General features: G+C 48.4%; 41 non-coding genes across 41 annotated transcripts; all 41 read right to left on the reverse strand.

The window, feature by feature from the left end:
- Positions 1-184: 184 nt before the first annotated feature.
- On the reverse strand, positions 185-256 carry Trnat-ugu (transfer RNA threonine (anticodon UGU)). Its single transcript has one exon. It is a non-coding gene; the product is annotated as a tRNA-Thr (tRNA).
- A 246-nt stretch (positions 257-502) lies between these two features.
- Positions 503-574, reverse strand: Trnat-ugu (transfer RNA threonine (anticodon UGU)). The gene has a single exon. It is a non-coding gene; the product is annotated as a tRNA-Thr (tRNA).
- A 246-nt stretch (positions 575-820) lies between these two features.
- Trnat-ugu (transfer RNA threonine (anticodon UGU)) lies at positions 821-892 on the reverse strand. The gene has a single exon. It is a non-coding gene; the product is annotated as a tRNA-Thr (tRNA).
- A 246-nt stretch (positions 893-1,138) lies between these two features.
- On the reverse strand, positions 1,139-1,210 carry Trnat-ugu (transfer RNA threonine (anticodon UGU)). Its single transcript has one exon. It is a non-coding gene; the product is annotated as a tRNA-Thr (tRNA).
- A 246-nt stretch (positions 1,211-1,456) lies between these two features.
- On the reverse strand, positions 1,457-1,528 carry Trnat-ugu (transfer RNA threonine (anticodon UGU)). The gene has a single exon. It is a non-coding gene; the product is annotated as a tRNA-Thr (tRNA).
- A 246-nt stretch (positions 1,529-1,774) lies between these two features.
- On the reverse strand, positions 1,775-1,846 carry Trnat-ugu (transfer RNA threonine (anticodon UGU)). The gene has a single exon. It is a non-coding gene; the product is annotated as a tRNA-Thr (tRNA).
- Positions 1,847-2,092: 246 nt separating this feature from the next.
- Trnat-ugu (transfer RNA threonine (anticodon UGU)) lies at positions 2,093-2,164 on the reverse strand. The gene has a single exon. It is a non-coding gene; the product is annotated as a tRNA-Thr (tRNA).
- Positions 2,165-2,410: 246 nt separating this feature from the next.
- On the reverse strand, positions 2,411-2,482 carry Trnat-ugu (transfer RNA threonine (anticodon UGU)). Its single transcript has one exon. It is a non-coding gene; the product is annotated as a tRNA-Thr (tRNA).
- Positions 2,483-2,728: 246 nt separating this feature from the next.
- Trnat-ugu (transfer RNA threonine (anticodon UGU)) lies at positions 2,729-2,800 on the reverse strand. Its single transcript has one exon. It is a non-coding gene; the product is annotated as a tRNA-Thr (tRNA).
- A 246-nt stretch (positions 2,801-3,046) lies between these two features.
- Trnat-ugu (transfer RNA threonine (anticodon UGU)) lies at positions 3,047-3,118 on the reverse strand. Its single transcript has one exon. It is a non-coding gene; the product is annotated as a tRNA-Thr (tRNA).
- A 246-nt stretch (positions 3,119-3,364) lies between these two features.
- On the reverse strand, positions 3,365-3,436 carry Trnat-ugu (transfer RNA threonine (anticodon UGU)). The gene has a single exon. It is a non-coding gene; the product is annotated as a tRNA-Thr (tRNA).
- Positions 3,437-3,682: 246 nt separating this feature from the next.
- Trnat-ugu (transfer RNA threonine (anticodon UGU)) lies at positions 3,683-3,754 on the reverse strand. Its single transcript has one exon. It is a non-coding gene; the product is annotated as a tRNA-Thr (tRNA).
- Positions 3,755-4,000: 246 nt separating this feature from the next.
- Trnat-ugu (transfer RNA threonine (anticodon UGU)) lies at positions 4,001-4,072 on the reverse strand. The gene has a single exon. It is a non-coding gene; the product is annotated as a tRNA-Thr (tRNA).
- Positions 4,073-4,318: 246 nt separating this feature from the next.
- Positions 4,319-4,390, reverse strand: Trnat-ugu (transfer RNA threonine (anticodon UGU)). The gene has a single exon. It is a non-coding gene; the product is annotated as a tRNA-Thr (tRNA).
- Positions 4,391-4,636: 246 nt separating this feature from the next.
- On the reverse strand, positions 4,637-4,708 carry Trnat-ugu (transfer RNA threonine (anticodon UGU)). Its single transcript has one exon. It is a non-coding gene; the product is annotated as a tRNA-Thr (tRNA).
- A 246-nt stretch (positions 4,709-4,954) lies between these two features.
- On the reverse strand, positions 4,955-5,026 carry Trnat-ugu (transfer RNA threonine (anticodon UGU)). The gene has a single exon. It is a non-coding gene; the product is annotated as a tRNA-Thr (tRNA).
- A 246-nt stretch (positions 5,027-5,272) lies between these two features.
- On the reverse strand, positions 5,273-5,344 carry Trnat-ugu (transfer RNA threonine (anticodon UGU)). The gene has a single exon. It is a non-coding gene; the product is annotated as a tRNA-Thr (tRNA).
- Positions 5,345-5,590: 246 nt separating this feature from the next.
- Trnat-ugu (transfer RNA threonine (anticodon UGU)) lies at positions 5,591-5,662 on the reverse strand. Its single transcript has one exon. It is a non-coding gene; the product is annotated as a tRNA-Thr (tRNA).
- Positions 5,663-5,908: 246 nt separating this feature from the next.
- Trnat-ugu (transfer RNA threonine (anticodon UGU)) lies at positions 5,909-5,980 on the reverse strand. The gene has a single exon. It is a non-coding gene; the product is annotated as a tRNA-Thr (tRNA).
- A 246-nt stretch (positions 5,981-6,226) lies between these two features.
- Positions 6,227-6,298, reverse strand: Trnat-ugu (transfer RNA threonine (anticodon UGU)). Its single transcript has one exon. It is a non-coding gene; the product is annotated as a tRNA-Thr (tRNA).
- A 246-nt stretch (positions 6,299-6,544) lies between these two features.
- On the reverse strand, positions 6,545-6,616 carry Trnat-ugu (transfer RNA threonine (anticodon UGU)). Its single transcript has one exon. It is a non-coding gene; the product is annotated as a tRNA-Thr (tRNA).
- A 246-nt stretch (positions 6,617-6,862) lies between these two features.
- On the reverse strand, positions 6,863-6,934 carry Trnat-ugu (transfer RNA threonine (anticodon UGU)). The gene has a single exon. It is a non-coding gene; the product is annotated as a tRNA-Thr (tRNA).
- Positions 6,935-7,180: 246 nt separating this feature from the next.
- On the reverse strand, positions 7,181-7,252 carry Trnat-ugu (transfer RNA threonine (anticodon UGU)). Its single transcript has one exon. It is a non-coding gene; the product is annotated as a tRNA-Thr (tRNA).
- A 246-nt stretch (positions 7,253-7,498) lies between these two features.
- Positions 7,499-7,570, reverse strand: Trnat-ugu (transfer RNA threonine (anticodon UGU)). The gene has a single exon. It is a non-coding gene; the product is annotated as a tRNA-Thr (tRNA).
- A 246-nt stretch (positions 7,571-7,816) lies between these two features.
- Trnat-ugu (transfer RNA threonine (anticodon UGU)) lies at positions 7,817-7,888 on the reverse strand. The gene has a single exon. It is a non-coding gene; the product is annotated as a tRNA-Thr (tRNA).
- A 246-nt stretch (positions 7,889-8,134) lies between these two features.
- On the reverse strand, positions 8,135-8,206 carry Trnat-ugu (transfer RNA threonine (anticodon UGU)). Its single transcript has one exon. It is a non-coding gene; the product is annotated as a tRNA-Thr (tRNA).
- Positions 8,207-8,452: 246 nt separating this feature from the next.
- Trnat-ugu (transfer RNA threonine (anticodon UGU)) lies at positions 8,453-8,524 on the reverse strand. The gene has a single exon. It is a non-coding gene; the product is annotated as a tRNA-Thr (tRNA).
- A 246-nt stretch (positions 8,525-8,770) lies between these two features.
- Trnat-ugu (transfer RNA threonine (anticodon UGU)) lies at positions 8,771-8,842 on the reverse strand. Its single transcript has one exon. It is a non-coding gene; the product is annotated as a tRNA-Thr (tRNA).
- Positions 8,843-9,088: 246 nt separating this feature from the next.
- Positions 9,089-9,160, reverse strand: Trnat-ugu (transfer RNA threonine (anticodon UGU)). The gene has a single exon. It is a non-coding gene; the product is annotated as a tRNA-Thr (tRNA).
- Positions 9,161-9,406: 246 nt separating this feature from the next.
- Positions 9,407-9,478, reverse strand: Trnat-ugu (transfer RNA threonine (anticodon UGU)). The gene has a single exon. It is a non-coding gene; the product is annotated as a tRNA-Thr (tRNA).
- Positions 9,479-9,724: 246 nt separating this feature from the next.
- On the reverse strand, positions 9,725-9,796 carry Trnat-ugu (transfer RNA threonine (anticodon UGU)). The gene has a single exon. It is a non-coding gene; the product is annotated as a tRNA-Thr (tRNA).
- Positions 9,797-10,042: 246 nt separating this feature from the next.
- Positions 10,043-10,114, reverse strand: Trnat-ugu (transfer RNA threonine (anticodon UGU)). The gene has a single exon. It is a non-coding gene; the product is annotated as a tRNA-Thr (tRNA).
- A 246-nt stretch (positions 10,115-10,360) lies between these two features.
- Trnat-ugu (transfer RNA threonine (anticodon UGU)) lies at positions 10,361-10,432 on the reverse strand. Its single transcript has one exon. It is a non-coding gene; the product is annotated as a tRNA-Thr (tRNA).
- A 246-nt stretch (positions 10,433-10,678) lies between these two features.
- On the reverse strand, positions 10,679-10,750 carry Trnat-ugu (transfer RNA threonine (anticodon UGU)). The gene has a single exon. It is a non-coding gene; the product is annotated as a tRNA-Thr (tRNA).
- Positions 10,751-10,996: 246 nt separating this feature from the next.
- Positions 10,997-11,069, reverse strand: Trnat-ugu (transfer RNA threonine (anticodon UGU)). Its single transcript has one exon. It is a non-coding gene; the product is annotated as a tRNA-Thr (tRNA).
- A 246-nt stretch (positions 11,070-11,315) lies between these two features.
- Trnat-ugu (transfer RNA threonine (anticodon UGU)) lies at positions 11,316-11,387 on the reverse strand. The gene has a single exon. It is a non-coding gene; the product is annotated as a tRNA-Thr (tRNA).
- A 246-nt stretch (positions 11,388-11,633) lies between these two features.
- Trnat-ugu (transfer RNA threonine (anticodon UGU)) lies at positions 11,634-11,705 on the reverse strand. Its single transcript has one exon. It is a non-coding gene; the product is annotated as a tRNA-Thr (tRNA).
- A 246-nt stretch (positions 11,706-11,951) lies between these two features.
- Trnat-ugu (transfer RNA threonine (anticodon UGU)) lies at positions 11,952-12,023 on the reverse strand. Its single transcript has one exon. It is a non-coding gene; the product is annotated as a tRNA-Thr (tRNA).
- A 246-nt stretch (positions 12,024-12,269) lies between these two features.
- Positions 12,270-12,341, reverse strand: Trnat-ugu (transfer RNA threonine (anticodon UGU)). The gene has a single exon. It is a non-coding gene; the product is annotated as a tRNA-Thr (tRNA).
- A 246-nt stretch (positions 12,342-12,587) lies between these two features.
- Trnat-ugu (transfer RNA threonine (anticodon UGU)) lies at positions 12,588-12,660 on the reverse strand. The gene has a single exon. It is a non-coding gene; the product is annotated as a tRNA-Thr (tRNA).
- Positions 12,661-12,906: 246 nt separating this feature from the next.
- Trnat-ugu (transfer RNA threonine (anticodon UGU)) lies at positions 12,907-12,978 on the reverse strand. The gene has a single exon. It is a non-coding gene; the product is annotated as a tRNA-Thr (tRNA).
- Between the last annotated feature and the right edge of the window lie 135 nt (positions 12,979-13,113).

Raw genomic sequence — 13,113 nt, forward strand, 5'->3', positions numbered from 1 at the left:
GAAAATGCGTACGAATATCTACTCTGCCACAACAATTCGCTACCACTGAGGTCCACGGCGATGGCTGACGGGGTGTTGCTGTCTTTCGTCTGTCATCATCTGTTATCTTGGCTCTGGCCCGAAAAGACACGCTATTTTGAAATTTTCGGTTCAAAGCATTACATTGGCCCATTTAAAATTGTGCTGCCCCCTGTGAGAATCGAACTCACGACCCCTGGTTTACAAGACCAGTGCTCTGCCCCTGAGCTAAGGAGGCTGTTGCAGTGTACACTTCTTGCAGTCGTCACAGCGCTCGCGAAAAATACATTCCAGAGCTTAGAAAATGCGTACGAATATCTACTCTGCCACAACAATTCGCTACCACTGAGGTCCACGGCGATGGCTGACGGGGTGTTGCTGTCTTTCGTCTATCATCATCTGTTATCTTGGCTCTGGCCCGAAAAGACACGCTATTTTGAAATTTTCGGTTCAAAGCATTACATTGGCCCATTTAAAATTGTGCTGCCCCCTGTGAGAATCGAACTCACGACCCCTGGTTTACAAGACCAGTGCTCTGCCCCTGAGCTAAGGAGGCTGTTGCAGTGTACACTTCTTGCAGTCGTCACAGCGCTCGCGAAAAATACATTCCAGAGCTTAGAAAATGCGTACGAATATCTACTCTGCCACAACAATTCGCTACCACTGAGGTCCACGGCGATGGCTGACGGGGTGTTGCTGTCTTTCGTCTATCATCATCTGTTATCTTGGCTCTGGCCCGAAAAGACACGCTATTTTGAAATTTTCGGTTCAAAGCATTACATTGGCCCATTTAAAATTGTGCTGCCCCCTGTGAGAATCGAACTCACGACCCCTGGTTTACAAGACCAGTGCTCTGCCCCTGAGCTAAGGAGGCTGTTGCAGTGTACACTTCTTGCAGTCGTCACAGCGCTCGCGAAAAATACATTCCGGAGCTTAGAAAATGCGTACGAATATCTACTCTGCCACAACAATTCGCTACCACTGAGGTCCACGGCGATGGCTGACGGGGTGTTGCTGTCTTTCGTCTATCATCATCTGTTATCTTGGCTCTGGCCCGAAAAGACACGCTATTTTGAAATTTTCGGTTCAAAGCATTACATTGGCCCATTTAAAATTGTGCTGCCCCCTGTGAGAATCGAACTCACGACCCCTGGTTTACAAGACCAGTGCTCTGCCCCTGAGCTAAGGAGGCTGTTGCAGTGTACACTTCTTGCAGTCGTCACAGCGCTCGCGAAAAATACATTCCAGAGCTTAGAAAATGCGTACGAATATCTACTCTGCCACAACAATTCGCTACCACTGAGGTCCACGGCGATGGCTGACGGGGTGTTGCTGTCTTTCGTCTATCATCATCTGTTATCTTGGCTCTGGCCCGAAAAGACACGCTATTTTGAAATTTTCGGTTCAAAGCATTACATTGGCCCATTTAAAATTGTGCTGCCCCCTGTGAGAATCGAACTCACGACCCCTGGTTTACAAGACCAGTGCTCTGCCCCTGAGCTAAGGAGGCTGTTGCAGTGTACACTTCTTGCAGTCGTCACAGCGCTCGCGAAAAATACATTCCAGAGCTTAGAAAATGCGTACGAATATCTACTCTGCCACAACAATTCGCTACCACTGAGGTCCACGGCAATGGCTGACGGGGTGTTGCTGTCTTTCGTCTATCATCATCTGTTATCTTGGCTCTGGCCCGAAAAGACACGCTATTTTGAAATTTTCGGTTCAAAGCATTACATTGGCCCATTTAAAATTGTGCTGCCCCCTGTGAGAATCGAATTCACGACCCCTGGTTTACAAGACCAGTGCTCTGCCCCTGAGCTAAGGAGGCTGTTGCAGTGTACACTTCTTGCAGTCGTCACAGCGCTCGCGAAAAATACATTCCAGAGCTTAGAAAATGCGTACGAATATCTACTCTGCCACAACAATTCGCTACCACTGAGGTCCACGGCGATGGCTGACGGGGTGTTGCTGTCTTTCGTCTATCATCATCTGTTATCTTGGCTCTGGCCCGAAAAGACACGCTATTTTGAAATTTTCGGTTCAAAGCATTACATTGGCCCATTTAAAATTGTGCTGCCCCCTGTGAGAATCGAACTCACGACCCCTGGTTTACAAGACCAGTGCTCTGCCCCTGAGCTAAGGAGGCTGTTGCAGTGTACACTTCTTGCAGTCGTCACAGCGCTCGCGAAAAATACATTCCAGAGCTTAGAAAATGCGTACGAATATCTACTCTGCCACAACAATTCGCTACCACTGAGGTCCACGGCGATGGCTGACGGGGTGTTGCTGTCTTTCGTCTATCATCATCTGTTATCTTGGCTCTGGCCCGAAAAGACACGCTATTTTGAAATTTTCGGTTCAAAGCATTACATTGGCCCATTTAAAATTGTGCTGCCCCCTGTGAGAATCGAACTCACGACCCCTGGTTTACAAGACCAGTGCTCTGCCCCTGAGCTAAGGAGGCTGTTGCAGTGTACACTTCTTGCAGTCGTCACAGCGCTCGCGAAAAATACATTCCAGAGCTTAGAAAATGCGTACGAATATCTACTCTGCCACAACAATTCGCTACCACTGAGGTCCACGGCGATGGCTGACGGGGTGTTGCTGTCTTTCGTCTATCATCATCTGTTATCTTGGCTCTGGCCCGAAAAGACACGCTATTTTGAAATTTTCGGTTCAAAGCATTACATTGGCCCATTTAAAATTGTGCTGCCCCCTGTGAGAATCGAACTCACGACCCCTGGTTTACAAGACCAGTGCTCTGCCCCTGAGCTAAGGAGGCTGTTGCAGTGTACACTTCTTGCAGTCGTCACAGCGCTCGCGAAAAATACATTCCAGAGCTTAGAAAATGCGTACGAATATATACTCTGCCACAACAATTCGCTACCACTGAGGTCCACGGCGATGGCTGACGGGGTGTTGCTGTCTTTCGTCTATCATCATCTGTTATCTTGGCTCTGGCCCGAAAAGACACGCTATTTTGAAATTTTCGGTTCAAAGCATTACATTGGCCCATTTAAAATTGTGCTGCCCCCTGTGAGAATCGAACTCACGACCCCTGGTTTACAAGACCACTGCTCTGCCCCTGAGCTAAGGAGGCTGTTGCAGTGTACACTTCTTGCAGTCGTCACAGCGCTCGCGAAAAATACATTCCAGAGCTTAGAAAATGCGTACGAATATCTACTCTGCCACAACAATTCGCTACCACTGAGGTCCACGGCGATGGCTGACGGGGTGTTGCTGTCTTTCGTCTATCATCATCTGTTATCTTGGCTCTGGCCCGAAAAGACACGCTATTTTGAAATTTTCGGTTCAAAGCATTACATTGGCCCATTTAAAATTGTGCTGCCCCCTGTGAGAATCGAACTCACGACCCCTGGTTTACAAGACCAGTGCTCTGCTCCTGAGCTAAGGAGGCTGTTGCAGTGTACACTTCTTGCAGTCGTCACAGCGCTCGCGAAAAATACATTCCAGAGCTTAGAAAATGCGTACGAATATATACTCTGCCACAACAATTCGCTACCACTGAGGTCCACGGCGATGGCTGACGGGGTGTTGCTGTCTTTCGTCTATCATCATCTGTTATCTTGGCTCTGGCCCGAAAAGACACGCTATTTTGAAATTTTCGGTTCAAAGCATTACATTGGCCCATTTAAAATTGTGCTGCCCCCTGTGAGAATCGAACTCACGACCCCTGGTTTACAAGACCAGTGCTCTGCCCCTGAGCTAAGGAGGCTGTTGCAGTGTACACTTCTTGCAGTCGTCACAGCGCTCGCGAAAAATACATTCCAGAGCTTAGAAAATGCGTACGAATATCTACTCTGCCACAACAATTCGCTACCACTGAGGTCCACGGCGATGGCTGACGGGGTGTTGCTGTCTTTCGTCTATCATCATCTGTTATCTTGGCTCTGGCCCGAAAAGACACGCTATTTTGAAATTTTCGGTTCAAAGCATTACATTGGCCCATTTAAAATTGTGCTGCCCCCTGTGAGAATCGAACTCACGACCCCTGGTTTACAAGACCAGTGCTCTGCCCCTGAGCTAAGGAGGCTGTTGCAGTGTACACTTCTTGCAGTCGTCACAGCGCTCGCGAAAAATACATTCCAGAGCTTAGAAAATGCGTACGAATATCTACTCTGCCACAACAATTCGCTACCACTGAGGTCCACGGCGATGGCTGACGGGGTGTTGCTGTCTTTCGTCTATCATCATCTGTTATCTTGGCTCTGGCCCGAAAAGACACGCTATTTTGAAATTTTCGGTTCAAAGCATTACATTGGCCCATTTAAAATTGTGCTGCCCCCTGTGAGAATCGAACTCACGACCCCTGGTTTACAAGACCAGTGCTCTGCCCCTGAGCTAAGGAGGCTGTTGCAGTGTACACTTCTTGCAGTCGTCACAGCGCTCGCGAAAAATACATTCCAGAGCTTAGAAAATGCGTACGAATATCTACGCTGCCACAACAATTCGCTACCACTGAGGTCCACGGCGATGGCTGACGGGGTGTTGCTGTCTTTCGTCTATCATCATCTGTTATCTTGGCTCTGGCCCGAAAAGACACGCTATTTTGAAATTTTCGGTTCAAAGCATTACATTGGCCCATTTAAAATTGTGCTGCCCCCTGTGAGAATCGAACTCACGACCCCTGGTTTACAAGACCAGTGCTCTGCCCCTGAGCTAAGGAGGCTGTTGCAGTGTACACTTCTTGCAGTCGTCACAGCGCTCGCGAAAAATACATTCCAGAGCTTAGAAAATGCGTACGAATATCTACTCTCCCACAACAATTCGCTACCACTGAGGTCCACGGCGATGGCTGACGGGGTGTTGCTGTCTTTCGTCTATCATCATCTGTTATCTTGGCTCTGGCCCGAAAAGACACGCTATTTTGAAATTTTCGGTTCAAAGCCTTACATTGGCCCATTTAAAATTGTGCTGCCCCCTGTGACAATCGAACTCACGACCCCTGGTTTACAAGACCAGTGCTCTGCCCCTGAGCTAAGGAGGCTGTTGCAGTGTACACTTCTTGCAGTCGTCACAGCGCTCGCGAAAAATACATTCCAGAGCTTAGAAAATGCGTACGAATATCTACTCTGCCACAACAATTCGCTACCACTGAGGTCCACGGCGATGGCTGACGGGGTGTTGCTGTCTTTCGTCTATCATCATCTGTTATCTTGGCTCTGGCCCGAAAAGACACGCTATTTTGAAATTTTCGGTTCAAAGCATTACATTGGCCCATTTAAAATTGTGCTGCTCCCTGTGAGAATCGAACTCACGACCCCTGGTTTACAAGACCAGTGCTCTGCCCCTGAGCTAAGGAGGCTGTTGCAGTGTACACTTCTTGCAGTCGTCACAGCGCTCGCGAAAAATACATTCCAGAGCTTAGAAAATGCGTACGAATATCTACTCTGCCACAACAATTCGCTACCACTGAGGTCCACGGCGATGGCTGACGGGGTGTTGCTGTCTTTCGTCTATCATCATCTGTTATCTTGGCTCTGGCCCGAAAAGACACGCTATTTTGAAATTTTCGGTTCAAAGCATTACATTGGCCCATTTAAAATTGTGCTGCCCCCTGTGAGAATCGAACTCACGACCCCTGGTTTACAAGACCAGTGCTCTGCCCCTGAGCTAAGGAGGCTGTTGCAGTGTACGCTTCTTGCAGTCGTCACAGCGCTCGCGAAAAATACATTCCAGAGCTTAGAAAATGCGTACGAATATCTACTCTGCCACAACAATTCGCTACCACTGAGGTCCACGGCGATGGCTGACGGGGTGTTGCTGTCTTTCGTCTATCATCATCTGTTATCTTGGCTCTGGCCCGAAAAGACACGCTATTTTGAAATTTTCGGTTCAAAGCATTACATTGGCCCATTTAAAATTGTGCTGCCCCCTGTGAGAATCGAACTCACGACCCCTGGTTTACAAGACCAGTGCTCTGCCCCTGAGCTAAGGAGGCTGTTGCAGTGTACACTTCTTGCAGTCGTCACAGCGCTCGCGAAAAATACATTCCAGAGCTTAGAAAATGCGTACGAATATCTACTCTGCCACAACAATTCGCTACCACTGAGGTCCACGGCGATGGCTGACGGGGTGTTGCTGTCTTTCGTCTATCATCATCTGTTATCTTGGCTCTGGCCCGAAAAGACACGCTATTTTGAAATTTTCGGTTCAAAGCATTACATTGGCCCATTTAAAATTGTGCTGCCCCCTGTGACAATCGAACTCACGACCCCTGGTTTACAAGACCAGTGCTCTGCCCCTGAGCTAAGGAGGCTGTTGCAGTGTACGCTTCTTGCAGTCGTCACAGCGCTCGCGAAAAATACATTCCAGAGCTTAGAAAATGCGTACGAATATCTACTCTGCCACAACAATTCGCTACCACTGAGGTCCACGGCGATGGCTGACGGGGTGTTGCTGTCTTTCGTCTATCATCATCTGTTATCTTGGCTCTGGCCCGAAAAGACACGCTATTTTGAAATTTTCGGTTCAAAGCATTACATTGGCCCATTTAAAATTGTGCTGCCCCCTGTGAGAATCGAACTCACGACCCCTGGTTTACAAGACCAGTGCTCTGCCCCTGAGCTAAGGAGGCTGTTGCAGTGTACACTTCTTGCAGTCGTGACAGCGCTCGCGAAAAATACATTCCAGAGCTTAGAAAATGCGTACGAATATCTACTCTGCCACAACAATTCGCTACCACTGAGGTCCACGGCGATGGCTGACGGGGTGTTGCTGTCTTTCGTCTATCATCATCTGTTATCTTGGCTCTGGCCCGAAAAGACACGCTATTTTGAAATTTTCGGTTCAAAGCATTACATTGGCCCATTTAAAATTGTGCTGCCCCCTGTGAGAATCGAACTCACGACCCCTGGTTTACAAGACCAGTGCTCTGCCCCTGAGCTAAGGAGGCTGTTGCAGTGTACACTTCTTGCAGTCGTCACAGCGCTCGCGAAAAATACATTCCAGAGCTTAGAAAATGCGTACGAATATCTAATCTGCCACAACAATTCGCTACCACTGAGGTCCACGGCGATGGCTGACGGGGTGTTGCTGTCTTTCGTCTATCATCATCTGTTATCTTGGCTCTGGCCCGAAAAGACACGCTATTTTGAAATTTTCGGTTCAAAGCATTACATTGGCCCATTTAAAATTGTGCTGCCCCCTGTGAGAATCGAACTCACGACCCCTGGTTTACAAGACCAGTGCTCTGCCCCTGAGCTAAGGAGGCTGTTGCAGTGTACACTTCTTGCAGTCGTCACAGCGCTCGCGAAAAATACATTCCAGAGCTTAGAAAATGCGTACGAATATCTACTCTGCCACAACAATTCGCTACCACTGAGGTCCACGGCGATGGCTGACGGGGTGTTGCTGTCTTTCGTCTATCATCATCTGTTATCTTGGCTCGGGCCCGAAAAGACACGCTATTTTGAAATTTTCGGTTCAAAGCATTACATTGGCCCATTTAAAATTGTGCTGCCCCCTGTGAGAATCGAACTCACGACCCCTGGTTTACAAGACCAGTGCTCTGCCCCTGAGCTAAGGAGGCTGTTGCAGTGTACACTTCTTGCAGTCGTCACAGCGCTCGCGAAAAATACATTCCAGAGCTTAGAAAATGCGTACGAATATCTACTCTGCCACAACAATTCGCTACCACTGAGGTCCACGGCGATGGCTGACGGGGTGTTGCTGTCTTTCGTCTATCATCATCTGTTATCTTGGCTCTGGCCCGAAAAGACACGCTATTTTGAAATTTTCGGTTCAAAGCATTACATTGGCCCATTTAAAATTGTGCTGCCCCCTGTGAGAATCGAACTCACGACCCCTGGTTTACAAGACCAGTGCTCTGCCCCTGAGCTAAGGAGGCTGTTGCAGTGTACACTTCTTGCAGTCGTCACAGCGCTCGCGAAAAATACATTCCAGAGCTTAGAAAATGCGTACGAATATCTACTCTGCCACAACAATTCGCTACCACTGAGGTCCACGGCGATGGCTGACGGGGTGTTGCTGTCTTTCGTCTATCATCATCTGTTATCTTGGCTCTGGCCCGAAAAGACACGCTATTTTGAAATTTTCGGTTCAAAGCATTACATTGGCCCATTTAAAATTGTGCTGCCCCCTGTGAGAATCGAACTCACGACCCCTGGTTTACAAGACCAGTGCTCTGCCCCTGAGCTAAGGAGGCTGTTGAAGTGTACACTTCTTGCAGTCGTCACAGCGCTCGCGAAAAATACATTCCAGAGCTTAGAAAATGCGTACGAATATCTACTCTGCCACAACAATTCGCTACCACTGAGGTCCACGGCGATGGCTGACGGGGTGTTGCTGTCTTTCGTCTATCATCATCTGTTATCTTGGCTCTGGCCCGAAAAGACACGCTATTTTGAAATTTTCGGTTCAAAGCATTACATTGGCCCATTTAAAATTGTGCTGCCCCCTGTGAGAATCGAACTCACGACCCCTGGTTTACAAGACCAGTGCTCTGCCCCTGAGCTAAGGAGGCTGTTGCAGTGTACACTTCTTGCAGTCGTCACAGCGCTCGCGAAAAATACATTCCAGAGCTTAGAAAATGCGTACGAATATCTACTCTGCCACAACAATTCGCTACCACTGAGGTCCACGGCGATGGCTGACGGGGTGTTGCTGTCTTTCGTCTATCATCATCTGTTATCTTGGCTCTGGCCCGAAAAGACACGCTATTTTGAAATTTTCGGTTCAAAGCATTACATTGGCCCATTTAAAATTGTGCTGCCCCCTGTGACAATCGAACTCACGACCCCTGGTTTACAAGACCAGTGCTCTGCCCCTGAGCTAAGGAGGCTGTTGCAGTGTACACTTCTTGCAGTCGTCACAGCGCTCGCGAAAAATACATTCCAGAGCTTAGAAAATGCGTACGAATATCTACTCTGCCACAACAATTCGCTACCACTGAGGTCCACGGCGATGGCTGACGGGGTGTTGCTGTCTTTCGTCTATCATCATCTGTTATCTTGGCTCTGGCCCGAAAAGACACGCTATTTTGAAATTTTCGGTTCAAAGCATTACATTGGCCCATTTAAAATTGTGCTGCCCCCTGTGACAATCGAACTCACGACCCCTGGTTTACAAGACCAGTGCTCTGCCCCTGAGCTAAGGAGGCTGTTGCAATGTACACTTCTTGCAGTCGTCACAGCGCTCGCGAAAAATACATTCCAGAGCTTAGAAAATGCGTACGAATATCTACTCTGCCACAACAATTCGCTACCACTGAGGTCCACGGCGATGGCTGACGGGGTGTTGCTGTCTTTCGTCTATCATCATCTGTTATCTTGGCTCTGGCCCGAAAAGACACGCTATTTTGAAATTTTCGGTTCAAAGCATTACATTGGCCCATTTAAAATTGTGCTGCCCCCTGTGAGAATCGAACTCACGACCCCTGGTTTACAAGACCAGAGCTCTGCCCCTGAGCTAAGGAGGCTGTTGCAGTGTACACTTCTTGCAGTCGTCACAGCGCTCGCGAAAAATACATTCCAGAGCTTAGAAAATGCGTACGAATATCTACTCTGCCACAACAATTCGCTACCACTGAGGTCCACGGCGATGGCTGACGGGGTGTTGCTGTCTTTCGTCTATCATCATCTGTTATCTTGGCTCTGGCCCGAAAAGACACGCTATTTTGGAATTTTCGGTTCAAAGCATTACATTGGCCCATTTAAAATTGTGCTGCCCCCTGTGAGAATCGAACTCACGACCCCTGGTTTACAAGACCAGTGCTCTGCCCCTGAGCTAAGGAGGCTGTTGCAGTGTGCACTTCTTGCAGTCGTCACAGCGCTCGCGAAAAATACATTCCAGAGCTTAGAAAATGCGTACGAATATCTACTCTGCCACAACAATTCGCTACCACTGAGGTCCACGGCGATGGCTGACGGGGTGTTGCTGTCTTTCGTCTATCATCATCTGTTATCTTGGCTCTGGCCCGAAAAGACACGCTATTTTGTAATTTTCGGTTCAAAGCATTACATTGGCCCATTTAAAATTGTGCTGCCCCCTGTGAGAATCGAACTCACGACCCCTGGTTTACAAGACCAGTGCTCTGCCCCTGAGCTAAGGAGGCTGTTGCAGTGTACACTTCTTGCAGTCGTCACAGCGCTCGCGAAAAATACATTCCAGAGCTTAGAAAATGCGTACGAATATCTACTCTGCCACAACAATTCGCTACCACTGAGGTCCACGGCGATGGCTGACGGGGTGTTGCTGTCTTTCGTCTATCATCATCTGTTATCTTGGCTCTGGCCCGAAAAGACACGCTATTTTGAAATTTTCGGTTCAAAGCATTACATTGGCCCATTTAAAATTGTGCTGCCCCCTGTGAGAATCGAACTCACGACCCCTGGTTTACAAGACCAGTGCTCTGCCCCTGAGCTAAGGAGGCTGTTGCAGTGTACACTTCTTGCAGTCGTCACAGCGCTCGCGAAAAATACATTCCAGAGCTTAGAAAATGCGTACGAATATCTACTCTGCCACAACAATTCGCTACCACTGAGGTCCACGGCGATGGCTGACGGGGTGTTGCTGTCTTTCGTCTATCATCATCTGTTATCTTGGCTCTGGCCCGAAAAGACACGCTATTTTGAAATTTTCGGTTCAAAGCATTACATTGGCCCATTTAAAATTGTGCTGCCCTCTGTGAGAATCGAACTCACGACCCCTGGTTTACAAGACCAGTGCTCTGCCCCTGAGCTAAGGAGGCTGTTGCAGTGTACACTTCTTGCAGTCGTCACAGCGCTCGCGAAAAATACATTCCAGAGCTTAGAAAATGCGTACGAATATCTACTCTGCCACAACAATTCGCTACCACTGAGGTCCACGGCGATGGCTGACGGGGTGTTGCTGTCTTTCGTCTATCATCATCTGTTATCTTGGCTCTGGCCCGAAAAGACACGCTATTTTGAAATTTTCGGTTCAAAGCATTACATTGGCCCATTTAAAATTGTGCTGCCCCCTGTGAGAATCGAAACTCACGACCCCTGGTTTACAAGACCAGTGCTCTGCCCCTGAGCTAAGGAGGCTGTTGCAGTGTACACTTCTTGCAGTCGTCACAGCGCTCGCGAAAAATACATTCCAGAGCTTAGAAAATGCGTACGAATATCTACTCTGCCACAACAATTCGCTACCACTGAGGTCCACGGCGATGGCTGACGGGGTGTTGCTGTCTTTCGTCTATCATCATCTGTTATCTTGGCTCTGGCCCGAAAAGACACGCTATTTTGAAATTTTCGGTTCAAAGCATTACATTGGCCCATTTAAAATTGTGCTGCCCCCTGTGAGAATCGAACTCACGACCCCTGGTTTACAAGACCAGTGCTCTGCCCCTGAGCTAAGGAGGCTGTTGCAGTGTACACTTCTTGCAGTCGTCACAGCGCTCGCGAAAAATACATTCCAGAGCTTAGAAAATGCGTACGAATATCTACTCTGCCACAACAATTCGCTACCACTGAGGTCCACGGCGATGGCTGACGGGGTGTTGCTGTCTTTCGTCTATCATCATCTGTTATCTTGGCTCTGGCCCGAAAAGACACGCTATTTTGAAATTTTCGGTTCAAAGCATTACATTGGCCCATTTAAAATTGTGCTGCCCCCTGTGAAAATCGAACTCACGATCCCTGGTTTACAAGACCAGTGCTCTGCCCCTGAGCTAAGGAGGCTGTTGCAGTGTACACTTCTTGCAGTCGTCACAGCGCTCGCGAAAAATACATTCCAGAGCTTAGAAAATGTGTACGAATATCTACTCTGCCACAACAATTCGCTACCACTGAGGTCCACGGCGATGGCTGACGGGGTGTTGCTGTCTTTCGTCTATCATCATCTGTTATCTTGGCTCTGGCCCGAAAAGACACGCTATTTTGAAATTTTCGGTTCAAAGCATTACATTGGCCCATTTAAAATTGTGCTGCCCCCTGTGAGAATCGAACTCACGACCCCTGGTTTACAAGACCAGTGCTCTGCCCCTGAGCTAAGGAGGCTGTTGCAGTGTACACTTCTTGCAGTCGTCACAGCGCTCGCGAAAAATACATTCCAGAGCTTAGAAAATGCGTACGAATATCTACTCTGCCACAACAATTCGCTACCACTGAGGTCCACGGCGATGGCTGACGGGGTGTTGCTGTCTTTCGTCTATCATCATCTGTTATCTTGGCTCTGGCCCGAAAAGACACGCTATTTTGAAATTTTCGGTTCAAAGCATTACATTGGCCCATTTAAAATTGTGCTGTCCCCTGTGAGAATCGAACTCACGACCCCTGGTTTACAAGACCAGTGCTCTGCCCCTGAGCTAAGGAGGCTGTTGCAGTGTACACTTCTTGCAGTGGTCACAGCGCTCGCGAAAAATACATTCCAGAGCTTAGAAAATGCGTACGAATATCTACTCTGCCACAACAATTCGCTACCACTGAGGTCCACGGCGATGGCTGACGGGGTGTTGCTGTCTTTCGTCTATCATCATCTGTTATCTTGGCTCTGGCCCGAAAAGACACGCTATTTTGAAATTTTCGGTTCAAAGCATTACATTGGCCCATTTAAAATTGTGCTGCCCCCCTGTGAGAATCGAACTCACGACCCCTGGTTTACAAGACCAGTGCTCTGCCCCTGAGCTAAGGAGGCTGTTGCAGTGTACACTTCTTGCAGTCGTCACAGCGCTCGCGAAAAATACATTCCAGAGCTTAGAAAATGCGTACGAATATCTACTCTGCCACAACAATTCGCTACCACTGAGGTCCACGGCGATGGCTGACGGGGTGTTGCTGTCTTTCGTCTATCATCATCTGTTATCTTGGCTCTGGCCCGAAAAGACACGCTATTTTGAAATTTTCGGTTCAAAGCATTACATTGGCCCATTTAAAATTGTGCTGCCCCCTGTGAGAATCGAACTCACGACCCCTGGTTTACAAGACCAGAGCTCTGCCCCTGAGCTAAGGAGGCTGTTGCAGTGTACACTTCTTGCAGTCGTCACAGCGCTCGCGAAAAATACATTCCAGAGCTTAGAAAATGCGTACGAATATCTACTCTGCCACAACAATTCGCTACCACTGAGGTCCACGGCGATGGCTGACGGGG

Source organism: Schistocerca cancellata, chromosome 1, assembly GCF_023864275.1.
Source record: "Schistocerca cancellata isolate TAMUIC-IGC-003103 chromosome 1, iqSchCanc2.1, whole genome shotgun sequence".
Classification (NCBI taxonomy): Eukaryota; Metazoa; Arthropoda; class Insecta; order Orthoptera; family Acrididae; genus Schistocerca; species Schistocerca cancellata.